Source organism: Littorina saxatilis, linkage group LG1 (assembly GCF_037325665.1).
Source record: "Littorina saxatilis isolate snail1 linkage group LG1, US_GU_Lsax_2.0, whole genome shotgun sequence".
In the NCBI taxonomy this organism is placed as follows: Eukaryota; Metazoa; Mollusca; class Gastropoda; order Littorinimorpha; family Littorinidae; genus Littorina; species Littorina saxatilis.
The window spans coordinates 64,807,315-64,818,337 of NC_090245.1; the positions used below are offsets into that span (position 1 = coordinate 64,807,315).

At 39.4% G+C, this 11,023-nt stretch overlaps 1 long non-coding RNA gene across 1 annotated transcript; it reads right to left on the reverse strand.

Annotated features, from left to right (window-relative positions):
• Nucleotides 1-755: 755 nt before the first annotated feature.
• LOC138976460 (uncharacterized) lies at nt 756-9,465 on the reverse strand. The gene is made up of 2 exons (XR_011459019.1): nt 9,224-9,465; nt 756-928 (listed from the first exon to the last, which is right to left on the reverse strand). It is a non-coding gene; the product is annotated as an uncharacterized lncRNA (long non-coding RNA).
• Nucleotides 9,466-11,023: the final 1,558 nt, after the last annotated feature.

Consider the following 11,023-nt stretch of genomic DNA (forward strand, 5'->3'; position numbering starts at 1 on the left):
AAAGTTAGCTTTTCCAACTTTGTAATCTCTATGAAATGAAGCAACAAAAGTATACACTATCAGCAAAAACATGAAGAAAATTAGTCCCGGGCATTTCTGCGGGAAAAGTCAGTTTTGTCCATTTAAAGACATGTCCCAGACTCTGTCTGCCAATATTTCCCAATGTGGGTTCCCAGCAAACAATTTTACGTTGTATTCACGTTATATTCACGTTGGGTTACGTTGGGTTTACGTTGCGTTTCAACGTTTTTTTACGTAGATTTGTATGGACGAAATCACGTGGGAATAACGTTGGAAAACAACGTTGCATTTTACGTGACACCAACGTGAATGCAACGTGAATTATTGGTGGAGGTGGATTGTTCGTAAAAACATTACGTGAATTTTACGTTGTCACAACGTGAATTTTTGGTTGTGGTTGTGGTTTGGTTGAAATTGCGTTGCATTTTTACGTAATGTCCACGTGAATGGAACGTAAATTTTAGGTCAAAATTTAGCTCAAAAATTACGTGAATTCTACGTTGACACAACGTAAAAGTTGTGTTTTGGTGCATTTTTCCTGATAAAATTGACGTGAATTACACGTCGACACAACGTGAATTTTTGGTTGTGGTTGTGGTTTGGTTTGATTTCGACGTGAATGCAACGTTGAGAGTGAATGTAGGTTTTGGTAAATGTATCCACGCACACACACCAACTTTCACACTCAGTCACAGATCATAAGGACTATTACATGTAACACCATAAACTCAAGATACGATCAACAATTTTATTTCATAACAAAAACATGCATATTATGTTGCGGAGAAATTAAAAATGCACGCAGCTTAGCAGGGCAACAGCACAGCATATTCAATCGATTTCATTCTTTGTCCTGGTGGTCCTCTTCTCCCAGGCAGTCCTCGATGCGCCTCTTTGATGCTGGTCGCTAAACAAAGCAAAGACAGCACATTGATATTAGTGACACCATATATATACGAATCCCACACACACACACACACACACTCACACACAAACTCACACTAGCGCGTCACCTTATTCCCACTACTATGAGTTATACACAACTACAATAAGCGATAAACGTTTCATATGCTGATCAGGATGCAATGAACTTTGACACGCTCCAATTAAAGCCCATTATAGGGGCCGGTGTCCGTCTCTCTCCTTGAGGATAAAAGGGCTCACAGCCTTTTCAACATTGTTATCAAAATCAAAGTCTTTCGGTAACCTGGAAAGCTCCTCGGAGCTAGTACTGTCTCAATTATCCACCGATCGCCGTAGGTCGAAGTTGAAGACTATCAAGTGTATGCATGTTGTAGAGGTGGGAGGTGCACAGAAAATGGAAGCAATCATTACAATCAAACTTTGTTTGTTAAATACACTACTCTTTGTCATCGGAAACTAAAAGTTATTTGGTTTTGGCCTTTTTTTTCACAGATTATACATTGTAAATGAAAAAAAGCAAAATGAAGCAATACCAAATAAAAACAAAATGTTCAGAAACATACATGATACATGGGTAGTATCAAAACGGTTGGTTGGTTGGTTAACCTAAGCTTAACGTCCTCACAGAAACTAGTGCCAATTAGGGACATGAAGTGGTTATATGCTGGGACAAAACGGTTGGGAAAAAGGAGAACTTTAAAGTTGCCATCAAGCAAGAGAGGGATGGGTGGTTTCAACTTGCAAGGGTAATAAGAAAGCAGTGAGAGAGACAATTAAGGGCGACATGTGCGATCAAGTTGAATTTGAAAGTCCAGCACCTATAATTACAAGTTTTCCACGTTATATTTCCAGTGTTATCCATGCCAAGAAGGTTCCTTTTTTTCCAACCTTCATCTGTCCGACACGTGCGATCTCACTTTTTCAGTGAGTTATTTTTTCCCTTTAACATCTGGTTGCCAGACTTCCGTCAACCTCTTGTCAAATTTCACACTGTGATTCTCACGTATCTGATCGCTTCTTTAAGAGCACTTGACAGTGTCCAGTCAATCACTTCTTTCAGACGGGTCATAAAATTGCAAAGGCTCCTAAATGCCCCGCTCCTGTACAAACTGTGGGGGGAGGATCTATGGGGGGGGGGGGGGGAGGGGGATCTTAGATTGAGAGGAGACGGAATGCATGGAACGGAATTTTTATGAATCGTTTTGTAGTTTTTGTGTCTGGGGCATGTAAACAAAACAAAAATGAGCAAAATTCTGAGAGAAAAACGGGAGCTTTATCAAAGCAAATTTGTTTTACAGTTGTTGTGATTATTTAACGACAAGAGGAGACACAATACAATTTGTTATACTTTTGATTTCTAAGAGTTGAAATCAATTACGCAGATATATTATAAGTCTACAAAGCCATGACGGTGCCAAAATAGCATGATAGCATTTTTGAATATTTCACTAATCAGAGCAGCAGAATTCTAACTTCATTAAAAAAATCAATCTAATCAAAGAATTTAGTAAGCACTGAAGGCATCGTGATCATTAAAAAATCTCACAACTTAAGAACATCATACCTCTGCATAAATTACGCTTATGCAGTATGTTTCTTCCGATTAATGCAAACACTTTTTTTTGTCGCAGAGCAGGGACCCGGCATTGATACCGTCACCTGAAAATCAGTGGCTGTGTTGTAAGACCTACATTTTGTAATTGACAATGACTTGAAAAGGCACGTGTCCTAAGCATATAGGAAAGGTAATACATGTACACTCAACGGTGTCTTTTGCACACTGCTATCTGACAAATTATTTAGAGCGGTCATCAGAAGCAGGCGACGATAGTCGAGTGATTTATTACCCACGGGGGGTTGAGGCTGCAGACAATTAACTGTGAACTGAGAAGGGGTAAGCGGTGGGGGCGGAGGGGGTTAAAAGGGGGAGGGAGTGGGGTGGCAGACATAAAATAATGAAAACTTGTTACGGTCCGACTTTGGGTTTGGTGTGTGTTGGCTACGCTGATGTCTCAAGTAGACTCACGTTCATAAGGGGGTGGGTAAATCAACATGGTCGGCAACTTTATGATCCAGGTCGACAAAAGACAGTCAAGTGTGTAATTAGCCAATCAGTCAGATGACATCAAGGTGTCAAGTTCTGAATTCTTCTCATACCACCGTTCCGACCTCATCTCTCGGACAAAAGTTGGACAACCAAGTTTTGGAAGAAATTTTCAAGGAAGAATGACATCACAGGTTTCTGGAAAGCAAGGATTCGGGACAAAAGAAAGAATAACTGACACTATAACACACACACACACACACACACACACACACACACAAACACACACACAGGCACGAACTCAAACAAACACACTGGCACACCACACACACTGACACCACACACACACACCGACACCACACACACACACACACACACTCACACTCACACACTCACGCACGAACACACACATACAAACTTGCGCGCGCGCGCACTGATTTCTAAACAACAACAACAGTAAGCAGTGAACGATGCATATGCTAATCATGAGGCAAGAAATGAATGTGGCAAGTTTGATTCAACTTTGACCCGCTCTAAATCCCACGTTGTACACAGTCTGTCTCCCTGAGGATAAAAGGGCTCACAGTTTCCAAAACTTGTGATCAAAATCAAAGTCTTTCAGTAACCTGGAAAGCTACTTAGAGTGCTGTCTCAATTATCCCCCTATCGCCGTAGGTCGAAGTTGAGGACTATCAAGTGTATAGGGAGGGGTAGGGGGAGGGAGGAAGGGAATTGTTACGACACGACTTTGTCGTGTAAAAGGAAATGATGGGTGGCACGCGGATATCCGTGGGATGTTCAGACATGGAAATTGCTCAAAATAACGATTATCTATTAAACTCATAGCTCATGGATTTCCATTAAGTACTTTTACCCCGCGTTGTACTTGAAGTCCGACACCTAGTGTGAAAACGATCGTTCAATAGTCCAATTACATATTTCTGCCCCTTTTCCCGTTTAACCCCCAAATAACAACAACTACAACAAAGACAGCAAGAGCGACGACGACGACAACAAAATGTTGGAACCAAATTGAAATCATTGCAAACAAGACACCAGTAAATGTCGGACACCTACATGGTGGTTTTCAAGTTCCTCATTTTGTTACATGTCCCCATACAACACTTTACCTATTGATTTTGTTATTTGGTTAGTTAATTTGAAATTAATGTTAAAGTTCCTAATTTGTTATCTAAATTTCGCCATAACGCATTTATTAACTCATTCATTTATGAACTTATTTATGTATCATTTCCCTATTCGTCTATTTGTTTATTTTTTTATTTCAGTTATTTCGGCATGTAGGTATTTCGGTTGTAAGCAATTCAGTTATAATAAAACAAATTCACCCATTATTAGAAAGGAGAAAACAAATTGGAATGTCGGGTGCACATTCCAAGTTGATCCCTTTTTTAACTAAAAATAGCGCGCGTTATTACTAACAATGCTCTTTTTCAAGCTTATAAAATATAAAGCCCACATGTTAAAATACCTTGACAACTACAAAGTGGGAAATTACAACGACGGTCAACAGTCAGAGTTATATATTGCTTGCAAGCCTGTCCGCCCTGTATCCAAGATATCCCCCATGCACTGGCATGGTCCTAAGAGGACACACTTATTACTCAACAGTAAATTCCAGTAAGCCTTTAGTCGGACTCTGTCATTTTTATGTTTGTGAATGTCACAGAAAAAACCCACAACTCCCAAGATCACGGAAGCATGATTAACCATTCAGTCAATTCAAGGGAATGCACGCTGAAAACGTCCGCTTTCATTTCACCTAAGAGGGGGAGGAAGGTGTTTTGTTAATTTTCTATTGCTGGTACTCGCACGTGTCCAAAGTGTGTGGGAAAAAGAACAAGTCGCGTAAGGCGAAATTACTACATTTAGTCAAGCTGTGGAGCTCACAGAATGAAACTGAACGCACTGCATTTTTTCCCAATGACCGTAGTCCGCCGCTCGTACAAAGGGCGGTGAAATTAACGACCCTGTTTAGCGCGGAAGTGGTTGCGCTCTGTTGCATAGCACGCTTTTCTGTACCTCTCTTCGTTTTAACTTTCTGAGCGTGTTTTTAATCCAAACATATCATATCTACATGTATATGTTTTTGGAATCAGGAATCGACAGGGAATACGATGAAATTGTTTTTAGATCGATTTCGGAAAATTAATTTTAATCATAATTTTTATATTTTTAATGTTTAGAGCTTGTTTGTAATCCAAATATAACATATGTATACGTTTTTGGAATCAGAAAATGACGAAAAATAAGATGAAAATGTTTTTGGATCGTTTGATAAAAAAATAATTTTAATTACAAGTTTCCGATTTTTAATGACCAAAGTCATTAATTAGTTTTTAAGCCATCAAGCTGAAAGTCCGGCCTTCGTCGAAAATTGCTTTGCCAAAATTTCAATCAATTTGATTGAAAAATAGTGGTTTCGCTGTGCTGCATAGCACGCTTTTCTGTACCTCTCTTCGTTTGGTTTAAACTGTTTTATTCAACGTTTGTGCATTATTTACAAATAAAAAACGCATATAGAGTAAACAACACAAGCATAATGCTTATAGTGGTGTTTACAGTTTTCTAGAAAAATACATATAAATGGCGGCTATTGTACAGTTTAAATGAAGAGCAAGCAAACATGAAAAGAAAATTGAATGAAAAATGTACATCAAAACAAAAATCCGTTTAAGAATACATATATTATATTTTTCGTTTTAACTTTGTGAGCGTGTTTTTAATCCAAACATATCATATCTATATGTTTTTTTGAATCAGGAACCGACAAGGAATAAGACGAAATTGTTTTTAAATCGATTTCGGAAATTTGATTTTGATAATAATGTTTATATTTTTAATTTTCAGAGCTTGTTTTTAATCCAAATATAACATATTTATATGCTTTTTGAATCAGATAATGACGCAGAATAAGATGGAATTGTTTTTGGAACGTTTGATCAAAAAAATAATTTTAATTACAAGTTTCCGATTTTTAACGACCAAACTCACTCATTAGTTTTTAAGCCACCAAGCTGAAATACAATACCGAAGTCCGGCCTTTGTCGAAGATTGCGTGGCCAAAATTTCAATCAATTTGATTGAAAAATGAGGGTGTGACAGTGCCGCCTCAACTTTTACAAAAAGCCGGATATAACGTCATCAAAGGTATTAATTGAAAAAAGGAAAAAAAATGTCCGGGGATATCATTCCCAGGAACTCTCATGTAAAATTTCATAAAGATCGGTCCAGCAGTTTAGTCTGAATCGCTCTACACACACACACGCACAGACACACACAGACACACACAGACACACACAGACACACACACACACACACACACACACACACACACACATCACGACCCTCGTCTCGATTCCCCCTCTATGGACATTCTGTGAGTTCGACAGCTTGACTAAATGTTGTATTTTCGCCTTACGCGACTTGTTTTTTGCTGTATGTTTCTCTCTTTTTCTTTATTTTGTCTTATATGTCTGTAATGAACATTTTAAAATGAAGAGGAAAAACACTACCCACGATCCTCTCAACGAAACAGTACATTAAAAAACCTGCGCACGCGCAAACACACACAAACACAACTTTTCGAGAAAACATTGGCTGCATTTTTTTTTTACTGGTGAGCGTACCCTAAAAAGAAATCCAACATGTGTTGTCCATATGATTTGCCCGTTCGGTTTTCTTTTGTTCTCATACGCGAGATGTCTCAAGAGGACCCATTTTGGCAAAGTTTAGAGGAGGGGGGGGGGGGGAGGGGGGAGCATGTCCGTAATTTTATTATCCAAGTGAACAAACGATCGACAAAAGCCCGACAAAAGACTGCCAAGTGCCGTAAATGAGTCAGGTAAGATCAAGGTGCGATTTTTGACTTGTACTTCATACCAGTTTTCCTCGCCTCTTCTCTCCTTAACAAAGGTCTAGCAACAAAGTTTGGGGGGTGTAATCTCATAAGGAGTGACATAATATCACATGCGAATATGAGGGAACGAGACAGAAGAATGAATAAAACAGCCGCTATTACGCTATCTGTGTTGTGGCTGGAAGAAAAAAGAAAAAGAAAGAATACCGTCCAACTAACACGAAGAAGAATGGGAAAAAATCTTAAATAAAGGGAGAGGTACAAAGGTTGCGATTCATCTCGGCTAGATATTATTCACGATTTTTGTAAACATACATGTAGTAAGCCTATACTCGCATCAGACACATATTTTACATGTATCAGCATCCTACATTTTGTCCGTGTCTGCCTTCTGGCCGGGTTTGCGATTTCTACATATTATATTCATGTGTTCTTCTCTCTGACAGTGCGGGCTCAACTTTTACAAACGGGAAAATATGACATCAAATAACGCTATCAAATATCGGAGAACAGCCACACAAGCGAATGCTCTCAAGAATATGTAAACCAATGTTCATCAAAATCCGTCAGGTAGCACACACACCCACACACACCCACACACACACACACACACACACAGTCCGAGTGTGTCATTACTTGAATGGGGTGTGCACGTTAAAGATCCCACGATTGACAAAAGGGTCTTTCCTGGCAAAATTGTATTGGCATAGATAAAAATGTCCACCAAAATACCCGTGTGACTTGGAATAATAGGCCGTGAAAAGTAGGATATGCGCCGAAATGGCTGCGATCTGCTGGCCGATGTGAATGCGTGATGTATTTTGTAAAAAAAATTCCATCTCACACGGCATAGATAAAAATCCCTGCGCCTTGAATATGTGCGCGATATAAATTGCACAAAATAAAAATACAAAAATAAATAAATAAATCCCTGCGCTTAGAACTGTACCCACGGAATACGCGCGATATAAGCCTCATATTGATTGATTGATTGAATCAGTGAATGTGAAAAGACTATGGGTAGTCGTCTAAGACAGGTTAAAATCAGTCTAACGAATGACTACACAAACCTGCATGTGTCAGGTTTTAATTTTTGTTTGTTTGTTCTTTCTTTATTTTGTTTTGTTATTTCGTACGTTCGTTGATAAAATGCCGTCCCAACCTGCCGCCCACACACACACACACACCACACACACACACACACACACACACATTATAATCCCCCCTCCCGAATCCCCTCCCCCATTCTCCACCCGATAGCTCCTCTTTGTCTCACTCTCTCCTCCTTACAAATAACAATTTGATACGTTCATCTTTAATCCACCCCCCTCCCCGAATCACCTCCCCATTCTCCACCCGATAGCTCCTCTTTGTCTCGCTCTCTCCCCCGGTGTGACGTTTTCATCTTTCGCCGTGTTGATATTTCGCTTCTCGGCCTCGTTGAACTAGTATAAACTCTACACTGAACAAAAAAACACCCTACGATAGTACTGATGAGCGACCTTGTGTACCTTACATTCATGGGGTCAAATTTGTCCAACCAATTTGTTTTATTTAACTTAGAAATTTGATTCATCCTAAAATGTTTCCTTCTTACTCAAGGGACGTAACCACTCAGTACACGTTTTCGAAGAATTAGATTTTGGGGTTGAAATCTATTAAATTTTACCACCAATTTTCTTCACATGCAAGAAACTGACATGCTTTTCGTCCTTAAATAATTTCACTTCTTAATTTTACCAGGAAACAACATTTCAGTCTTGAGTATATGTCGAGGGGGAAATATGTACACAGGCGAAAGATTGAAATCGTGACACCGGCAGGGTATCTCGGCTGCCTACTTGAGTGAGTAACAGAACAGGTCGACAAAAGACAGTCAAGTATGTAATGAGCCAATGTGTCAAGTTCTGAATTCTCCTCATACCACTGTCCGCTGGGCAGATTCACTTGAACTTGAAGCAGCTTGTCTGGATACATCGTCCTCCCTCAAGATCGTAAAATGCCCAATTAAGTACTTGAGATATCAATGGCCGCCCCCGCTTTCAGTCTCATGCACTGAGCTAGTCTGATTAAACAGCTTTCTAAAGGTTGCGTCCGTCTATGTGAAACGTGTTTTTCCTTTGTGTTCCACTGCTTGTGACCCATTGTTTCGCTATACTGACTCAAAAGTTGAGTCTAAAAGAATGTGTATCCCTTGAACTGAGTTAGGGCTGACATTGTGACTATTGGAAAGACCCGCCATCTTTGGCCGGTCCGTTTCCAATCATGGTCTCGACAATCAAGTAATCTGTGCATGTGTACATGGAGTACAATAAGTGATAACGTCTCATGTGGAACAACTGAAAACAACTTACCTTCGAGTTGATTACGATGAATATTTTAGTCCTGAAAGTGTTCATCAAAGTTGAAAACCAAATTTGGGATACACAAAGTCGACCGTGGCCATCACCGGAGAACACTGTCGGTTAGTAACGCGTCTTTTTTTGGGAGGGAAAGTTTCGCACTCGCAAATCCATTTAACTCAGCAAATTCCTTGAAACAATATGCATTTATGTTATACTCTTTTCGTCTTACACAATTAGTGAACCTCTATGTTTGACCGAACATTAATTGAATAGAATATTACGAAACTAAAAATGCAGGTGAAAAAACCGAAATGATTGACAAAGTTTCGACGTTGTCTCTCTCTGTCTCTCTCTGACTCTCTGTCTCCCTCTCTCCCCTCTGTCTCCCTCTCTGTCTCTCTCTATCTCTCTCTCTCTCCCTCTCTGTCTCTGTCTGTCTGTCTGTCTGTCTCTCTGTCTGTCTGTCTCTCTGTCTGTCTGTCTCTCTCTCTCTCTCTCTCTCTCTCTCTCTCTCTCTCTCTCTCTCTCTCTCTCCCCCCCGACCCCCAGCCCCAATTTTTGGAAGGTTAGAAACTAGAGGACGTACATTTCTGTACAGTCACCATAAAATCTTCATTATGAATGCAAAAATGTTAACAAAATCGGCAAACCATAAAAGAACATGAAACAAGTCGCGTAAGGCGAAAATACAATATTTAGTCAAGTAGCTGTCGAACTCACAGAATGAAACTGAAGGCAATGCCATTTTTCAGCAAGACCGTATACTCGTAGCATCGTCAGTCCACCGCTCATGGCAAAGGCAGTGAAATTGACAAGAAGAGCGGGGTAGTAGTTGCGCTAAGAAGGATAGCACGCTTTTCTGTACCTCTCTTTGTTTTAACTTTCTGAGCGTGTTTTTAATCCAAACATATCATATCTATATGTTTTTGGAATCAGGAACCGACAAGGAATAAGATGAAAGTGTTTTTAAATTGATTTGGACAATTTAATTTTGATAATAATTTTTATATATTTAATTTTCAGAGCTTGTTTTTAATCCGAATATAACATATTTATATGTTTTTGGAATCAGCAAATGATGGAGAATAAGATAAACGTAAATTTGGATCGTTTAATAAATTTTTATTTTTTTTTTACAATTTTCAGATTTTTAATGACCAAAGTCATTAATTAATTTTTAAGCCACCAAGCTGAAATGCAATACCGAAGTCCGGGCTTTGTCGAAGATTACTTGACCAAAATTTCAACCAATTTGGTTGAAAAATGAGGGCGTGACAGTGCCGCCTCAACTTTCACGAAAAGCCGGATATGACGTCATCAAAGACATTTATCAAAAAAATGAAAAAAACGTTCGGGGATTTCATACCCAGGAACTCTCATGTCAAATTTCATAAAGATCGGTCCAGTAGTTTAGTCTGAATCGCTCTACACACACACACAGACACACACACACACACACACACACACACACACACACACACACGCACACACACACACGCACACACACACGCACATACACCACGACCCTCGTTTCGATTCCCCCTCGATGTTAAAATATTTAGTCAAAACTTGACTAAATATAAAAAGGAAAGAGGTGCATTTAAAGGCTGTTGGGTACTGGCTCTCAAAATCCGTTCAGCAGAATGAGTTCGCATGTAACTGAAACTATTCTTAAAAGTTACTTGGTGATTTTAAAAGCTTGATAACACAAGTCCCATGATTTTAGACATGCTACAATGCCTTTAATCGAAGAAAGTTTGCGTTCTTGGCCGAGTCAATGCAGCTGGCTCGAAAATCACCTCCCTTGGA